Below are 21,148 nucleotides of genomic sequence, written 5' to 3' on the forward strand. Positions count from 1 at the left end.
CCTGTTCAATCCAACAATTTGGATGAACTTTTCATCGCTCTCCAGGAAGAATGGTGTAGAATTCCGATTGGTACCATCCGTACACTCATTCGCAGCTTGCCACGACGATGCGAAGCAGTTCTCCAGAGACATGGGGGACACACACCGATATTGAGTTTCATCACTTGACAAAAACCTTTTCATCTGAATGAACTTTTCTCTTACTGATTCAAAGATTAAAAGTCACAGCTATTTCATGAGTTCCCTTAAATTTTTCCATGAGTATATTTTGAGCCGTTAAATATGATGTTATTCTATGGGAATCAGGTATCATACTCTTTACATATCTCAACAGAAACTTAAAGAAGGAAAGACACATAGGATGTTAATCAATACATGAGACATATTCAAAACAAATGAAAAAGCAAAAACTATCTTTGAGATGGCCCCTTGAGCCCTCGTGGAATGCATGCACTTCATGCCTGTCTGAGCAACCTAATTGTCACCTAAATGATAATAATAATAATAGTGGGTATTTGTAACTGCGCCTGTATCCGTGCATTCGATGCTCGCTCAAGGCGCTACAAAGAAAGGTGAAATGTATATTTAACATATATATTATGTTACTAATAGTTAAAATTAAAAAAGGAAGAAAAAGATCTAAGAGAAGGCTATGGAGAAGTAATGGGTTTTCAGAAGGGACTTGAAAGAGTTCAGTGATTCGGCACATTTGATGTCAGAAGGCAGTGAATTCCAAATCAATGCAGCGGCATAGGTAAAGGTCCTCTGACCATAGGAGACAAGTTTGACTTTGGGGACTGTAAGTAAATGCTGATTCTGGGATCTGAGACATCTTGCAGGGGTGTATAGTGTAAGAAGTTCAGATAAGTACTCTGGAGCTATAGTCTGATCTGTTGTTTTCAACAGCTAGTTGTATTCATTCTGCCCTATTTTTTTCAAACATGCTCTTCTGGATAACCTTTTATGGATCCAACTGAATGCCCAAGTTGTCCAACCTGAGTTAGTTTAAAGCTTGTTTTGCTTAGACTAACAGCCTAAAAACATTTTTTTTTCGACAGTACTTTAGTCTGATGTTGACACTGTAGCCGCTCTAGAGTTTCACAAAACCTACAGTTACTGCTGGATTATAGTCTCATATCCACTTTGTACCCACTACAGAGATATACTTGATGTTCCAAAAAACCTACAGATACTGCTGGATTATAGTCTGATATCCACTTTGTACCCACTACAGAGATATACATAATGTTCCACAAAAACCTACGTTACTGCTACATTATAGTATACATTATAACCCTAACCCTAACCCTAACCCTGACTACTGGACTGTACCCCAGGTACACACAGTATGTAGACACTACTAGACCATACTCCAGTTACACACAGTATGTAGGTACTACTGGACTGTACCCCAGTTACACACAGTATGTAGGTACTACTGGACTATACCCCAGTTACACAAAGTATGTAGGTACTACTGGACTGTACCCCAGTTACACACAGTATGTAGGTACTACTGGACTGTACCCCAGTTACACACAGTATGTAGATACTACTGGACTGTACTCCAGTTACACACAGCATGTAGATACTGCTGGACTATACCTCAGTTACACACAGTATGTAGATACTGCTGGACTGTACCCCAGTTACACACAGTATGTAGATACTACTGGACTGTACCCCAGTTACACACAGTATGTAGGTACTACTGGACTGTACTCCAGTTACACACAGTATGTAGATACTACTGGACTATACCCCAGTTACACACAGTATGTAGATACTACTGGACTGTACTCCAGTTACACACAGTATGTAGGTACTACTGGACTGTACTCCAGTTACACACAGTATGTAGATACTACTGGACTATACCCCAGTTACACACAGTATGTAGGTACTACTGGACTGTACTCCAGTTACACACAGTATGTAGGTACTACTGGACTGTACTCCAGTTACACACAGTATGTAGATACTACTGGACTATACCTCAGTTACACACAGTATGTAGATACTGCTGGACTATACCTCAGTTACACACAGTATGTAGATACTACTGGACTATACCCCAGTTACACACAGCATGTAAATACTACTGGACTGTACTCCAGTTACACACAGCATGTAAATACTACTGGACTGTACTCCAGTTACACACAGTATGTAGATACTACTGGACTGTACCCCAGTTACACACAGTATGTAGATACTACTGGACTATACCCCAGTTACACACAGTATGTAGATACTACTGGACTATACCTCAGTTACACACAGTATGTAGATACTACTGGACTATACCTCAGTTACACACAGCATGTAGATACTACTGGACCATACTCCAGTTACACAAAGTATGTAGGTACTATTGGACTGTACCCCAGTTACACAAAGTATGTAGGTACTATTGGACTGTACCCCAGTTACACACAGCATGTAGATACTGCTGGACTGTACCCCAGTTACACACAGTATGTAGAAACTACTGGACTATACCCCAGTTACACACAGTATGTAGATACTACTGGACTATACCTCAGTTACACACAGTATGTAGGTACTATTGGACTGTACCCCAGTTACACAAAGTATGTAGGTACTATTGGACTGTACCCCAGTTACACACAGCATGTAGATACTGCTGGACTGTACCCCAGTTACACACAGTATGTAGAAACTACTGGACTATACCCCAGTTACACACAGTATGTAGATACTACTGGACTATACCTCAGTTACACACAGTATGTAGATACTACTGGACTATACCTCAGTTACACACAGTATGTAGATACTACTGGACTATACCCCAGTTACACACAGTATGTAGATACTACTGGACTACACCCCAGTTACACACAGCATGTAAATACTACTGGACTGTACTCCAGTTACACACAATATGTAGATACTACTGGACTATACCCCAGTTACACACAGTATGTAGATACTGCTGGACTATACCCCAGTTACACACAGCATGTAAATACTACTGGACTGTACTCCAGTTACACACAATATGTAGATACTACTGGACTATACCTCAGTTACACACAAGATGTAGATACTACTGGACTGTACTCCAGTTACACACAATATGTAGATACTACTGGACTATACCTCAGTTACACACAGTATGTAGATACTGCTGGACTATACCCCAGTTACACACAGCATGTAAATACTACTGGACTGTACCCCAGTTACACACAGTATGTAGATACTACTGGACTGTACTCCAGTTACACACAGTATGTAGATACTACTGGACTGTACTCCAGTTACACACAGTATGTAGATACTGCTGGACTATACCCCAGTTACACACAGTATGTAGGTACTACTGGACTGTACTCCAGTTACACACAGCATGTAGATACTACTGGATTGTACTCCAGTTACACACAGTATGTAGATACTACTGGACTGTACTCCAGTTACACACAGTATGTAGATACTACTGGACTATACCTCAGGTACACACAGCATGTAAATACTACTGGACTGTACTCCAGGTACACACAGTATGTAGATACTGCTGGACTATACCTCAGTTACACACAGTATGTAGATACTGCTGGACTATACCCCAGTTACACACAGCATGTAAATACTACTGGACTGTACCCCAGTTACACACAGTATGTAGATACTACTGGACTATACCCCAGTTACACACAGCATGTAAATACTACTGGACTGTACCCCAGTTACACACAATATGTAGATACTGCTGGACTGTACTCAAGTTACACACAGCATGTAAATACTACTGGACTGTACTCCAGTTACACACAGTATGTAGATACTGCTGGACTATACCCCAGCTACACACAGCATGTAAATACTACTGGACTGTACTCCAGTTACACACAGTATGTAAATACTACTGGACTGTACTCCAGTTACACACAGTATGTAAATACTACTGGACTGTACTCCAGTTACACACAGCATGTAGATACTACTGGACTGTACTCCAGTTACACAGAGTATGTAAATACTACTGGACTGTACCCCAGTTACACACAATATGTAGATACTGCTGGACTGTACTCCAGTTACACACAGCATGTAAATACTACTGGACTGTACCTCAGTTACACACAGTATGTAGATACTGCTGGACTATACCCCAGTTACACACAGCATGTAAATACTACTGGACTGTACTCCAGTTACACACAGTATGTAGATACTACTGGACTGTACTTAGGTACACACAGCATGTAGATACTACTGGACTGTAATCCAGGTACACACAGTATGTAGATACTACTGGACTATACCCCAGTTACACACAGTATGTAGATACTACTGGACTGTACTTAGGTACACGCAGTATGTAGATACTACTGGACTGTACTCCAGGTACACACAGTATGTAGATACTACTGGACTATACCTCAGTTACACACAGTATGTAGATACTACTGCACTGTACTTAGGTACACACAGTATGTAGATACTACTGGACTGTACTCCAGGTACACACAGTATGTAGATACTACTGGACTATACCCCAGTTACACACAGCATGTAGATACCGCTGGACTGTACCCCAGTTACACACAGTAAGTAGGTACTACTGGACTGTACCCCAGTTACACACAGCATGTAGATACTGCTGCACTGTACCCCAGTTACACACAGTATGTAGGTACTATTGGACCATACCCCAGTTACACACAGTATGTAGGTACTACTCGACCTTACCCCAGGTACACACAGTATGTAGATACTTCTGGACTATACCCCAGTTACACACAGCATGTAGATACCGCTGGACTGTTCCCCAGTTACACACAGTATGTAGATACTACTGGACTGTACCCCAGTTACACACAGCATGTAGATACTGCTGGACTGTACCCCAGTTACACACAGTATGTAGGTACTATTGGACCATACCCCAGTTACACACAGTATGTAGGTACTACTCGACCTTACCCCAGGTACACACAGTATGTAGATACTTCTGGACTATACCCCAGTTACACACAGCATGTAGATACCGCTGGACTGTTCCCCAGTTACACACAGTATGTAGATACTACTGGACTATACCCCAGTTACACACAGCATGTAGATACTGCTGGACTGTACCCCAGTTACACACAGTATGTAGGTACTATTGGACCATACCCCAGTTACACACAGTATGTAGGTACTACTCGACCTTACCCCAGTTACACACAGCATGTAGATACTACTGGACTGTACTCCAGGTACACACAGTATGTAGATACTTCTGGACTATACCCCAGTTACACACAGCATGTAGATACCGCTGGACTGTACCCCAGTTACACACAGTATGTAGATACTACTGGACTATACCTCAGTTACACACAGTATGTAGATACTGCTGGACCGTACCCCAGTTACACACAGCATGTAGATACTACTGGACTGTACCCCAGTTACACACAGTATGTAGGTACTACTGGACTGTACCCCAGTTACACACAGTATGTAGATACTGCTGGACTATACCCCAGTTACACACAGTAAGTAGATACCGCTGGACTGTACCCCAGTTACACACAGCATGTAGATACTACTGGACTAAACCTCAGTTACACAAAGTATGTAGGTGCTATTGGACTATACCTCAGGTACACACAGTAAGTAGATACCGCTGGACTGTACCCCAGTTACACACAGCATGTAGATACTACTGGACTATACCTCAGTTACACACAGTATGTAGATACCGCTGGACTGTACCCCAGTTACACACAGCATGTAGATACTACTGGACTATACCCCAGTTACACACAGTAAGTAGATACTGCTGGACTGTACCCCAGTTACACACAGTATGTAGATACCGCTGGACTGTACCCCAGTTACACACAGCATGTAGATACTACTGGACTAAACCTCAGTTACACACAGTATGTAGATACCGCTGGACTGTACCCCAGTTACACAGAGTATGTAGATACTACTGGACTAAACCTCAGTTACACACAGTAAGTAGATACCGCTGGACTGTACCCCAGTTACACAGAGCATGTAGATACTACTGGACTAAACCTCAGTTACACACAGTAAGTAGATACCGCTGGACTGTACCCCAGTTACACACAGTAAGTAGATACCGCTGGACTGTACCCCAGTTACACACAGCATGTATAGTATTCCCAGAAATTATTGAGAATCATGTTGCGTCATGTAACTCATCACGTTTATTAACTTCTGGCGTTTTACTTACATAAACATGTTAAAACATCATCCTTTTACAGTCTCAGTCTTGTTTTAGTACCTCCTCGCTCAGCAATGCATGCCTGACTACGCCTAGGCACACTACCCATCAAAGTTTGTAGGTAATCGTGTGACAGGGTATCCCAATATTGGACCACCTCGGCCTTCATATCTTCAATATTTCTCAGTCCCTTTTGGTTTATTCTGTCCTTCAGGACTCCCCACACATTCTCAATTGGGTTTAGGTCTGGGCTGTAACTGGGCCAGTCTAAATTTGAACATTTTCGCCCGACAACCACTGTTTTGTGTAGCGCGCAGTGTGTTTTGGGTCATTATCATGCTGGAAAATCCAATCATCTTCATACAATGTTTGTGCTGTCAGAAGAAGGTGACCTTTTAGAATGTCAACGTATCTTTCTTTTGTCAAGTTTCCCGTGAAAACACACAATGGCGTCACTCCGCGACCCGATATCCCACCCCACATGTGAAACTTCGGGCTATGTTTTGGTCGCTGGTAGATAGGTTTGATAGTATCTTTGGTCCAAATTTTCACACAATTGGGGAAAAGCCAAACAGAACTTTCATCCGAAAAGAAAACATTATCCCAATCTTGATTTTCATGAGCCCGACACCAGTTTAAACGTTATTCCTTTTGTGCATCTTTCATCAACAGCGAGGGAATTCCACGTTTTTTCACCCAATTAAGTCTCTGTAATTCCTGCCTAACTGTTTCATTGCATACCTGAGGACTTCCTCTGCTAATCATTTCATTTCTGATGTTCTCAACACTTTTCAATTTGCCCCTACTCACAATCTGCCCAAGTCTTCGGCGATCTACAACACTGAATTTCCTAGGTCGACCTCCCCCTGCTTTGTGCTCTATCCCAGTTCCTGTTTGAATAGTCTTCAAAGTTCTGTATACTGTAGACAGAGGAATACCATGTCTACAAGCTAACACTTTAGCATCAGCCTCACCCCTTTCAAAATCATCTAGAATGAGCTTTCTTTTCTCTCTTGCTGTAAATTCTGCCATGTCAACACAGGAAGCCGTCTGCTCAGACAAGGGAGATAACTCTTGACGTAATGAGCTGCCTTCTAAGCCTTCAAGAGTTGTCTCCCTTATTTAGTATGCTTAGTGCATAGTGAAAGCCCTTTTTCCAATCTTAGCATCGCTAGAAAAAAACAAAGATTTTCTCAATAATTTCTGGGAACACTGTAGATACTACTGGACTATACCTCAGTAACACACAGTATGTAGATACCGCTGGACTGTACCCCAGGTACACACAGCATGTAGATACCGCTGGACTAAACCTCAGTTACACACAGTATGTAGATACAGCTGGACTGTACCCCAGTTACACACAGTATGTAGATACTACTGGACTATACCCCAGTTACACACAGTATGTAGATACTGCTGCACTGTACCCCAGTTACACAAAGTATGAAAATACTACTGGACTGTACTCCAGTTACACACAGTATGTAGATACTACTGGACTGTACTCCAGGTACACACAGTATGTAGATACTGCTGGACTGTACCCCAGTTACAGTATGTAGATACTACTGGACTATACCCCAGTTACACACAGCATGTAAATACTACTGGACTGTACTCCAGGTACACACAGCATGTAGATACTGCTGGACCGTACCCCAGTTACACACAGTATGTAGATACTACTGGACTATACCCCAGTTACACACAGCATGTAAATACTACTGGACTGTACCCCAGTTACACACAATATGTAGATACTGCTGGACCGTACCCCAGTTACACACAGTATGTAGGTACTACTGGACTGTACCCCAGTTACACACAGTAAGTAGATACTGCTGGACTGTACCCCAGTTACACACAGTATGAAAATACTGCTGGACCAAACCCCAGTTACACACAGTATGTAGATACTACTGGACTGTACCCCAGTTACACACAGCATGTAGATACTGCTGGACCATACCCCAGTTACACACAGCATGTAGATACTGCTGGACTATACCCTAGTTACACACAGTATGTAGATACTACTGGACTATACCTCAGTTACACACAGTATGTAGATACTGCTGGACTGTACCCCAGTTACACACAGTATGTAGATACTACTGGACTGTACCCCAGTTACACACAGCATGTAGATACTACTGGACTATACCCCAGTTACACACAGTAAGTAGATACTGCTGGACTGTACCCCAGTTACACACAGTATGTAGATACTGCTGGACTGTACCCCAGTTACACACAGTATGTAGATACTGCTGGACTGTACCCCAGTTACACACAGTATGTAGATACTACTGGACTATACCCCAGTTACACACAGTAAGTAGATACTGCTGGACTGTACCCCAGTTACACACAGTATGTAGATACTACTGGACTGTACCCCAGTTACACAAAGTATGTAGGTACTATTGGACTATACCTCAGGTACACACAGTATGTAGATACTGCTGGACTGTACCCCAGTTACACAAAGTATGTAGGTACTATTGGACTATACCTCAGGTACACACAGTATGTAGATACTACTGGACTATACCTCAGTTACACACAGTATGTAGATACTACTGGACTATACCCCAGTTACACACAGCATGTAAATACTACTGGACTGTACTCCAGTTACACACAGTATGTAGATACTACTGGACTGTACTTAGGTACACACAGCATGTAGATACTACTGGACTGTAATCCAGGTACACACAGTATGTAGATACTACTGGACTATACCCCAGTTACACACAGTATGTAGATACTACTGGACTGTACTTAGGTACACGCAGTATGTAGATACTACTGGACTGTACTCCAGGTACACACAGTATGTAGATACTACTGGACTATACCTCAGTTACACACAGTATGTAGATACTACTGCACTGTACTTAGGTACACACAGTATGTAGATACTACTGGACTGTACTCCAGGTACACACAGTATGTAGATACTACTGGACTATACCCCAGTTACACACAGCATGTAGATACCGCTGGACTGTACCCCAGTTACACACAGTAAGTAGGTACTACTGGACTGTACCCCAGTTACACACAGCATGTAGATACTGCTGGACCGTACCCCAGTTACACACAGCATGTAGATACTGCTGGACTGTACCCCAGTTACACACAGTATGTAGGTACTATTGGACCATACCCCAGTTACACACAGTATGTAGGTACTACTCGACCTTACCCCAGGTACACACAGTATGTAGATACTTCTGGACTATACCCCAGTTACACACAGCATGTAGATACCGCTGGACTGTTCCCCAGTTACACACAGTATGTAGATACTACTGGACTATACCCCAGTTACACACAGCATGTAGATACTGCTGGACTGTACCCCAGTTACACACAGTATGTAGGTACTATTGGACCATACCCCAGTTACACACAGTATGTAGGTACTACTCGACCTTACCCCAGTTACACACAGTATGTAGATACTACTGGACTGTACTCCAGGTACACACAGTATGTAGATACTTCTGGACTATACCCCAGTTACACACAGCATGTAGATACCGCTGGACTGTACCCCAGTTACACACAGTATGTAGATACTACTGGACTATACCTCAGTTACACACAGTATGTAGATACTGCTGGACCGTACCCCAGTTACACACAGCATGTAGATACTACTGGACTGTACCCCAGTTACACACAGTATGTAGGTACTACTGGACTGTACCCCAGTTACACACAGTATGTAGATACTGCTGGACTATACCCCAGTTACACACAGTAAGTAGATACCGCTGGACTGTACCCCAGTTACACACAGCATGTAGATACTACTGGACTAAACCTCAGTTACACAAAGTATGTAGGTACTATTGGACTATACCTCAGGTACACACAGTAAGTAGATACCGCTGGACTGTACCCCAGTTACACACAGCATGTAGATACTACTGGACTATACCTCAGTTACACACAGTATGTAGATACCGCTGGACTGTACCCCAGTTACACACAGCATGTAGATACTACTGGACTATACCCCAGTTACACACAGTAAGTAGATACTGCTGGACTGTACCCCAGTTACACACAGTATGTAGATACCGCTGGACTGTACCCCAGTTACACACAGCATGTAGATACTACTGGACTAAACCTCAGTTACACACAGTATGTAGATACCGCTGGACTGTACCCCAGTTACACAGAGTATGTAGATACTACTGGACTAAACCTCAGTTACACACAGTAAGTAGATACCGCTGGACTGTACCCCAGTTACACAGAGCATGTAGATACTACTGGACTAAACCTCAGTTACACACAGTAAGTAGATACCGCTGGACTGTACCCCAGTTACACACAGTAAGTAGATACCGCTGGACTGTACCCCAGTTACACACAGCATGTATAGTATTCCCAGAAATTATTGAGAATCATGTTGCGTCATGTAACTCATCACGTTTATTAACTTCTGGCGTTTTACTTACATAAACATGTTAAAACATCATCCTTTTACAGTCTCAGTCTTGTTTTAGTACCTCCTCGCTCAGCAATGCATGCCTGACTACGCCTAGGCACACTACCCATCAAAGTTTGTAGGTAATCGTGTGACAGGGTATCCCAATATTGGACCACCTCGGCCTTCATATCTTCAATATTTCTCAGTCCCTTTTGGTTTATTCTGTCCTTCAGGACTCCCCACACATTCTCAATTGGGTTTAGGTCTGGGCTGTAACTGGGCCAGTCTAAATTTGAACATTTTCGCCCGACAACCACTGTTTTGTGTAGCGCGCAGTGTGTTTTGGGTCATTATCATGCTGGAAAATCCAATCATCTTCATACAATGTTTGTGCTGTCAGAAGAAGGTGACCTTTTAGAATGTCAACGTATCTTTCTTTTGTCAAGTTTCCCGTGAAAACACACAATGGCGTCACTCCGCGACCCGATATCCCACCCCACATGTGAAACTTCGGGCTATGTTTTGGTCGCTGGTAGATAGGTTTGATAGTATCTTTGGTCCAAATTTTCACACAATTGGGGAAAAGCCAAACAGAACTTTCATCCGAAAAGAAAACATTATCCCAATCTTGATTTTCATGAGCCCGACACCAGTTTAAACGTTATTCCTTTTGTGCATCTTTCATCAACAGCGAGGGAATTCCACGTTTTTTCACCCAATTAAGTCTCTGTAATTCCTGCCTAACTGTTTCATTGCATACCTGAGGACTTCCTCTGCTAATCATTTCATTTCTGATGTTCTCAACACTTTTCAATTTGCCCCTACTCACAATCTGCCCAAGTCTTCGGCGATCTACAACACTGAATTTCCTAGGTCGACCTCCCCCTGCTTTGTGCTCTATCCCAGTTCCTGTTTGAATAGTCTTCAAAGTTCTGTATACTGTAGACAGAGGAATACCATGTCTACAAGCTAACACTTTAGCATCAGCCTCACCCCTTTCAAAATCATCTAGAATGAGCTTTCTTTTCTCTCTTGCTGTAAATTCTGCCATGTCAACACAGGAAGCCGTCTGCTCAGACAAGGGAGATAACTCTTGACGTAATGAGCTGCCTTCTAAGCCTTCAAGAGTTGTCTCCCTTATTTAGTATGCTTAGTGCATAGTGAAAGCCCTTTTTCCAATCTTAGCATCGCTAGAAAAAAACAAAGATTTTCTCAATAATTTCTGGGAACACTGTAGATACTACTGGACTATACCTCAGTAACACACAGTATGTAGATACCGCTGGACTGTACCCCAGGTACACACAGCATGTAGATACCGCTGGACTAAACCTCAGTTACACACAGTATGTAGATACAGCTGGACTGTACCCCAGTTACACACAGTATGTAGATACTACTGGACTATACCCCAGTTACACACAGTATGTAGATACTGCTGCACTGTACCCCAGTTACACAAAGTATGAAAATACTACTGGACTGTACTCCAGTTACACACAGTATGTAGATACTACTGGACTGTACTCCAGGTACACACAGTATGTAGATACTGCTGGACTGTACCCCAGTTACAGTATGTAGATACTACTGGACTATACCCCAGTTACACACAGCATGTAAATACTACTGGACTGTACTCCAGGTACACACAGCATGTAGATACTGCTGGACCGTACCCCAGTTACACACAGTATGTAGATACTACTGGACTATACCCCAGTTACACACAGCATGTAAATACTACTGGACTGTACCCCAGTTACACACAATATGTAGATACTGCTGGACCGTACCCCAGTTACACACAGTATGTAGGTACTACTGGACTGTACCCCAGTTACACACAGTAAGTAGATACTGCTGGACTGTACCCCAGTTACACACAGTATGAAAATACTGCTGGACCAAACCCCAGTTACACACAGTATGTAGATACTACTGGACTGTACCCCAGTTACACACAGCATGTAGATACTGCTGGACCATACCCCAGTTACACACAGCATGTAGATACTGCTGGACTATACCCTAGTTACACACAGTATGTAGATACTACTGGACTATACCTCAGTTACACACAGTATGTAGATACTGCTGGACTGTACCCCAGTTACACACAGTATGTAGATACTACTGGACTGTACCCCAGTTACACACAGCATGTAGATACTACTGGACTATACCCCAGTTACACACAGTAAGTAGATACTGCTGGACTGTACCCCAGTTACACACAGTATGTAGATACTGCTGGACTGTACCCCAGTTACACACAGTATGTAGATACTGCTGGACTGTACCCCAGTTACACACAGTATGTAGATACTACTGGACTATACCCCAGTTACACACAGTAAGTAGATACTGCTGGACTGTACCCCAGTTACACACAGTATGTAGATACTACTGGACTGTACCCCAGTTACACAAAGTATGTAGGTACTATTGGACTATACCTCAGGTACACACAGTATGTAGATACTGCTGGACTGTACCCCAGTTACACAAAGTATGTAGGTACTATTGGACTATACCTCAGGTACACACAGTATGTAGATACTACTGGACTATACCTCAGTTACACACAGTATGTAGATACTACTGGACTATACCCCAGTTACACACAGCATGTAAATACTACTGGACTGTACTCCAGTTACACACAGTATGTAGATACTACTGGACTGTACTTAGGTACACACAGCATGTAGATACTACTGGACTGTAATCCAGGTACACACAGTATGTAGATACTACTGGACTATACCCCAGTTACACACAGTATGTAGATACTACTGGACTGTACTTAGGTACACGCAGTATGTAGATACTACTGGACTGTACTCCAGGTACACACAGTATGTAGATACTACTGGACTATACCTCAGTTACACACAGTATGTAGATACTACTGCACTGTACTTAGGTACACACAGTATGTAGATACTACTGGACTGTACTCCAGGTACACACAGTATGTAGATACTACTGGACTATACCCCAGTTACACACAGCATGTAGATACCGCTGGACTGTACCCCAGTTACACACAGTAAGTAGGTACTACTGGACTGTACCCCAGTTACACACAGCATGTAGATACTGCTGCACTGTACCCCAGTTACACACAGTATGTAGGTACTATTGGACCATACCCCAGTTACACACAGTATGTAGGTACTACTCGACCTTACCCCAGGTACACACAGTATGTAGATACTTCTGGACTATACCCCAGTTACACACAGCATGTAGATACCGCTGGACTGTTCCCCAGTTACACACAGTATGTAGATACTACTGGACTGTACCCCAGTTACACACAGCATGTAGATACTGCTGGACTGTACCCCAGTTACACACAGTATGTAGGTACTATTGGACCATACCCCAGTTACACACAGTATGTAGGTACTACTCGACCTTACCCCAGGTACACACAGTATGTAGATACTTCTGGACTATACCCCAGTTACACACAGCATGTAGATACCGCTGGACTGTTCCCCAGTTACACACAGTATGTAGATACTACTGGACTATACCCCAGTTACACACAGCATGTAGATACTGCTGGACTGTACCCCAGTTACACACAGTATGTAGGTACTATTGGACCATACCCCAGTTACACACAGTATGTAGGTACTACTCGACCTTACCCCAGTTACACACAGCATGTAGATACTACTGGACTGTACTCCAGGTACACACAGTATGTAGATACTTCTGGACTATACCCCAGTTACACACAGCATGTAGATACCGCTGGACTGTACCCCAGTTACACACAGTATGTAGATACTACTGGACTATACCTCAGTTACACACAGTATGTAGATACTGCTGGACCGTACCCCAGTTACACACAGCATGTAGATACTACTGGACTGTACCCCAGTTACACACAGTATGTAGGTACTACTGGACTGTACCCCAGTTACACACAGTATGTAGATACTGCTGGACTATACCCCAGTTACACACAGTAAGTAGATACCGCTGGACTGTACCCCAGTTACACACAGCATGTAGATACTACTGGACTAAACCTCAGTTACACAAAGTATGTAGGTACTATTGGACTATACCTCAGGTACACACAGTAAGTAGATACCGCTGGACTGTACCCCAGTTACACACAGCATGTAGATACTACTGGACTATACCTCAGTTACACACAGTATGTAGATACCGCTGGACTGTACCCCAGTTACACACAGCATGTAGATACTACTGGACTATACCCCAGTTACACACAGTAAGTAGATACTGCTGGACTGTACCCCAGTTACACACAGTATGTAGATACCGCTGGACTGTACCCCAGTTACACACAGCATGTAGATACTACTGGACTAAACCTCAGTTACACACAGTATGTAGATACCGCTGGACTGTACCCCAGTTACACAGAGTATGTAGATACTACTGGACTAAACCTCAGTTACACACAGTAAGTAGATACCGCTGGACTGTACCCCAGTTACACAGAGCATGTAGATACTACTGGACTAAACCTCAGTTACACACAGTAAGTAGATACCGCTGGACTGTACCCCAGTTACACACAGTAAGTAGATACCGCTGGACTGTACCCCAGTTACACACAGCATGTATAGTATTCCCAGAAATTATTGAGAATCATGTTGCGTCATGTAACTCATCACGTTTATTAACTTCTGGCGTTTTACTTACATAAACATGTTAAAACATCATCCTTTTACAGTCTCAGTCTTGTTTTAGTACCTCCTCGCTCAGCAATGCATGCCTGACTACGCCTAGGCACACTACCCATCAAATTTTGTAGGTAATCGTGTGACAGGGTATCCCAATATTGGACCACCTCGGCCTTCATATCTTCAATATTTCTCAGTCCCTTTTGGTTTATTCTGTCCTTCATGACTCCCCACACATTCTCAATTGGGTTTAGGTCTGGGCTGTAACTGGGCCAGTCTAAATTTGAACATTTTCGCCCGACAACCACTGTTTTGTGTAGCGCGCAGTGTGTTTTGGGTCATTATCATGCTGGAAAATCCAATCATCTTCATACAATGTTTGTGCTGTCAGAAGAAGGTGACCTTTTAGAATGTCAACGTATCTTTCTTTTGTCAAGTTTCCCGTGAAAACACACAATGGCGTCACTCCGCGACCCGATATCCCACCCCACATGTGAAACTTCGGGCTATGTTTTGGTCGCTGGTAGATAGGTTTGATAGTATCTTTGGTCCAAATTTTCACACAATTGGGGAAAAGCCAAACAGAACTTTCATCCGAAAAGAAAACATTATCCCAATCTTGATTTTCATGAGCCCGACACCAGTTTAAACGTTATTCCTTTTGTGCATCTTTCATCAACAGCGAGGGAATTCCACGTTTTTTCACCCAATTAAGTCTCTGTAATTCCTGCCTAACTGTTTCATTGCATACCTGAGGACTTCCTCTGCTAATCATTTCATTTCTGATGTTCTCAACACTTTTCAATTTGCCCCTACTCACAATCTGCCCAAGTCTTCGGCGATCTACAACACTGAATTTCCTAGGTCGACCTCCCCCTGCTTTGTGCTCTATCCCAGTTCCTGTTTGAATAGTCTTCAAAGTTCTGTATACTGTAGACAGAGGAATACCATGTCTACAAGCTAACACTTTAGCATCAGCCTCACCCCTTTCAAAATCATCTAGAATGAGCTTTCTTTTCTCTCTTGCTGTAAATTCTGCCATGTCAACACAGGAAGCCGTCTGCTCAGACAAGGGAGATAACTCTTGACGTAATGAGCTGCCTTCTAAGCCTTCAAGAGTTGTCTCCCTTATTTAGTATGCTTAGTGCATAGTGAAAGCCCTTTTTCCAATCTTAGCATCGCTAGAAAAAAACAAAGATTTTCTCAATAATTTCTGGGAACACTGTAGATACTACTGGACTATTCCTCAGTAACACACAGTATGTAGATACCGCTGGACTGTACCCCAGGTACACACAGCATGTAGATACCGCTGGACTAAACCTCAGTTACACACAGTATGTAGATACAGCTGGACTGTACCCCAGTTACACACAGTATGTAGATACTACTGGACTATACCCCAGTTACACACAGTATGTAGATACTGCTGCACTGTACCCCAGTTACACAAAGTATGAAAATACTACTGGACTGTACTCCAGTTACACACAGTATGTAGATACTACTGGACTGTACTCCAGGTACACACAGTATGTAGATACTGCTGGACTGTACCCCAGTTACAGTATGTAGATACTACTGGACTATACCCCAGTTACACACAGCATGTAAATACTACTGGACTGTACTCCAGGTACACACAGCATGTAGATACTGCTGGACCGTACCCCAGTTACACACAGTATGTAGATACTACTGGACTATACCCCAGTTACACACAGCATGTAAATACTACTGGACTGTACCCCAGTTACACACAATATGTAGATACTGCTGGACCGTACCCCAGTTACACACAGTATGTAGGTACTACTGGACTGTACCCCAGTTACACACAGTAAGTAGATACTGCTGGACTGTACCCCAGTTACACACAGTATGAAAATACTGCTGGACCAAACCCCAGTTACACACAGTATGTAGATACTACTGGACTGTACCCCAGTTACACACAGCATGTAGATACTGCTGGACCATACCCCAGTTACACACAGCATGTAGATACTGCTGGACTATACCCTAGTTACACACAGTATGTAGATACTACTGGACTATACCTCAGTTACACACAGTATGTAGATACTGCTGGACTGTACCCCAGTTAGACACAGTATGTAGATACTACTGGACTGTACCCCAGTTACACACAGCATGTAGATACTACTGGACTATACCCCAGTTACACACAGTAAGTAGATACTGCTGGACTGTACCCCAGTTACACACAGTATGTAGATACTGCTGGACTGTACCCCAGTTACACACAGTATGTAGATACTGCTGGACTGTACCCCAGTTACACACAGTATGTAGATACTACTGGACTATACCCCAGTTACACACAGTAAGTAGATACTGCTGGACTGTACCCCAGTTACACACAGTATGTAGATACTACTGGACTGTACCCCAGTTACACAAAGTATGTAGGTACTATTGGACTATACCTCAGGTACACACAGTATGTAGATACTGCTGGACTGTACCCCAGTTACACAAAGTATGTAGGTACTATTGGACTATACCTCAGGTACACACAGTATGTAGATACTACTGGACTATACCTCAGTTACACACAGTATGTAGATACTGCTGGACTGTACCCCAGTTACACACAGTATGTAGATACTGCTGGACTGTACCCCAGTTACACACAGTATGTAGATACTGCTGGACCGTACCCCAGTTACACACAGTAAGTAGATACTGCTGGACTGTACCCCAGTTACACACAGTATGTAGATACTACTGGACTGTACCCCAGTTACACAAAGTATGTAGGTACTATTGGACTATACCTCAGGTACACACAGTATGTAGATACTGCTGGACTGTACCCCAGTTACACAAAGTATGTAGGTACTATTGGACTATACCTCAGTTACACACAGTATGTAGATACTGCTGGACTGTACCCCAGTTACACACAGCATGTAGATACTGCTGGACTATACCCCAGTTACACACAGTATGTAGATACTACTGGACTATACCCCAGTTACACACAGTATGTAGATACTACTGGACTATACCTCAGTTACACACAGTATGTAGATACTACTGGACTATACCTCAGTTACACACAGCATGTAGATACTACTGGACTGTACTCCAGTTACACACAATATGTAGATACTACTGGACTATACCTCAGTTACACACAGTATGTAGATACTACTGGACTATACCTCAGTTACACACAGCATGTAGATACTACTGGACTGTACTCCAGTTACACACAATATGTAGATACTACTGGACTATACCTCAGTTACACATAGCATGTAGATACTACTGGACTGTACTCCAGTTACACACAGTATGTAGATACTGCTGGACTGTACTCCAGTTACACACAGTATGTAGATACTGCTGGACTATACCTCAGTTACACACAGTATGTAGATACTGCTGGACCGTACCCCAGTTACACACAGTATGTAGATACTGCTGGACTGTACCCCAGTTACACACAGTATGTAGATACTACTGGACTGTACTTAGGTACACACAGTATGTAGATACTGCTGGACCGTACCCCAGGTACACACAGTATGTAGGTACTACTGGACTGTACCCCAGTTACACACAGTAAGTAGATACTGCTGGACTGTACCCCAGTTACACACAGTATGTAGATACTGCTGGACCATACCCCAGTTACACACAGTATGTGGATACTACTGGACTGTACCCCAGTTACACACAGCATGTAGATACTGCTGGACCATACCCCAGTTACACACACAGCATGTAGATACTGCTGGACTATACCCCAGTTACACACAGTATGTAGATACTACTGGACTATACCTCAGGTACACACAGTATGTAGATACTGCTGGACCGTACCCCAGTTACACACAGTATGTAGATACTGCTGGACTGTACCCCAGTTACACACAGTATGTAGATACTGCTGGACCGTACCCCAGTTACACACAGTATGTAGATACTGCTGGACTGTACCCCAGTTACACACAGTATGTAGATACTGCTGGACTGTACCCCAGTTACACACAATATGTAGATACTGCTGGACCATACCCCAGTTACACACACAGCATGTAGATACTGCTGGACTATACCCCAGTTACACACAGTATGTAGATACTACTGGACTATACCTCAGGTACACACAGTATGTAGATACTGCTGGACCGTACCCCAGTTACACACAGCATGTAGATACTGCTGGACTGTACCCCAGTTACACACAGTATGTAGATACTGCTGGACTGTACCCCAGTTACACACAGTATGTAGATACTGCTGGACTGTACCCCAGTTACACACAATATGTAGATACTGCTGGACTGTACCCCAGTTACACACAGTATGTAGATACTGCTGGACTGTACCCCAGTTACACACAGTATGTAGATACTGCTGGACTGTACCCCAGTTACACACAGTATGTAGATACTGCTGGACTATACCCCAGTTACACACAGTATGTAGATACTACTGGACTATACCTCAGTTACACACAGTATGTAGATACTACTGGACTATACCTCAGTTACACACAGCATGTAGATACTACTGGACTATACCTCAGTTACACACAGCATGTAGATACTAGTGGACTGTACTCCAGTTACACACAATATGTAGATACTACTGGACTATACCTCAGTTACACACAGTATGTAGATACTACTGGACTATACCTCAGTTACACACAGCATGTAGATACTACTGGACTGTACTCCAGTTACACACAATATGTAGATACTACTGGACTATACCTCAGTTACACACAGTATGTAGATACTACTGGACTATACCTCAGTTACACACAGTATGTAGATACTACTGGACTGTACTCCAGTTACACACAATATGTAGATACTACTGGACCATATCCCAGTTACACACAGTATGTAGATACTGCAATACTCACACATGATGGGTTACTAACCAATCTGCAGTACTCACACATGATGGGTTACTAACCAATCTGCAGTACTCACACATGATGGGTTACTAACCAATCTGCAATACTCACACATGATGGGTTACTAACCAATCTGCAGTACTCACACATGATGGGTTACTAACCAATCTGCAGTACTCACACATGATGGGTTACTAACCAATGTGCAATACTCACACATGATGGGTAACCAATCTGCAGTCCTCACACATGTTGGGTTACTAACCAATGTGCAGTACTCACACATGATGGGTTACTAACCAATCTGCAGTTCTCACACATGATGGGTAACCAATGTGCAGTACTCACACATGATGGGTAACCAATGTGCAATACTCACACATGATGGGTGACCAATGTGCAATACTCACACACGATGGGTAACCAATGTGCAGTCCTCACACATGATGGGTAACCAATGTGCTGTACTCACACATGATGGGTTACTAACCAATCTGCAATACTCACACATGATGGGTAACCAATGTGCTGTACTCACACATGATGGGTTACTAACCAATCTGCAATACTCACACATGATGGGTAACCAATGTGCAGTACTCACACATGATGGGTAACCAATCTGCAGTCCTCACACATGATGGGTAACCAATGTGCAGTACTCACACATGATGGGTTACTAACCAATCTGCAGTCCTCACACATGGATATACACATTGCCTCACAGTTCCCTAGGCTGTCATCTTAGGCCACTCCTGTGTCACAGACAGATGTGATAGCCAGTACATTGTCTTACAGCTGCAGATGAGTTGATTCACTCCCACTTTATTAAATCTGACCAAGTTAACAAATATCTGATTATAATTAACATCCTAATTAGCAAGGTC

The 21,148-nt window shown here is 43.0% G+C and overlaps 1 protein-coding gene across 1 annotated transcript in view; it reads right to left on the reverse strand.

Moving 5' to 3' along the window:
* The window catches only part of LOC137290450 (ankyrin repeat domain-containing protein 29-like), a 154,026-nt gene that overhangs the window by 131,783 nt on the left and 1,095 nt on the right, over window positions 1-21,148 (reverse strand). The gene's annotated exons all lie outside the window — the stretch shown is intronic.

The sequence above is a fragment of the Haliotis asinina genome, chromosome 7, assembly GCF_037392515.1.
Source record: "Haliotis asinina isolate JCU_RB_2024 chromosome 7, JCU_Hal_asi_v2, whole genome shotgun sequence".
NCBI lineage: Eukaryota > Metazoa > Mollusca > Gastropoda > Lepetellida > Haliotidae > Haliotis > Haliotis asinina.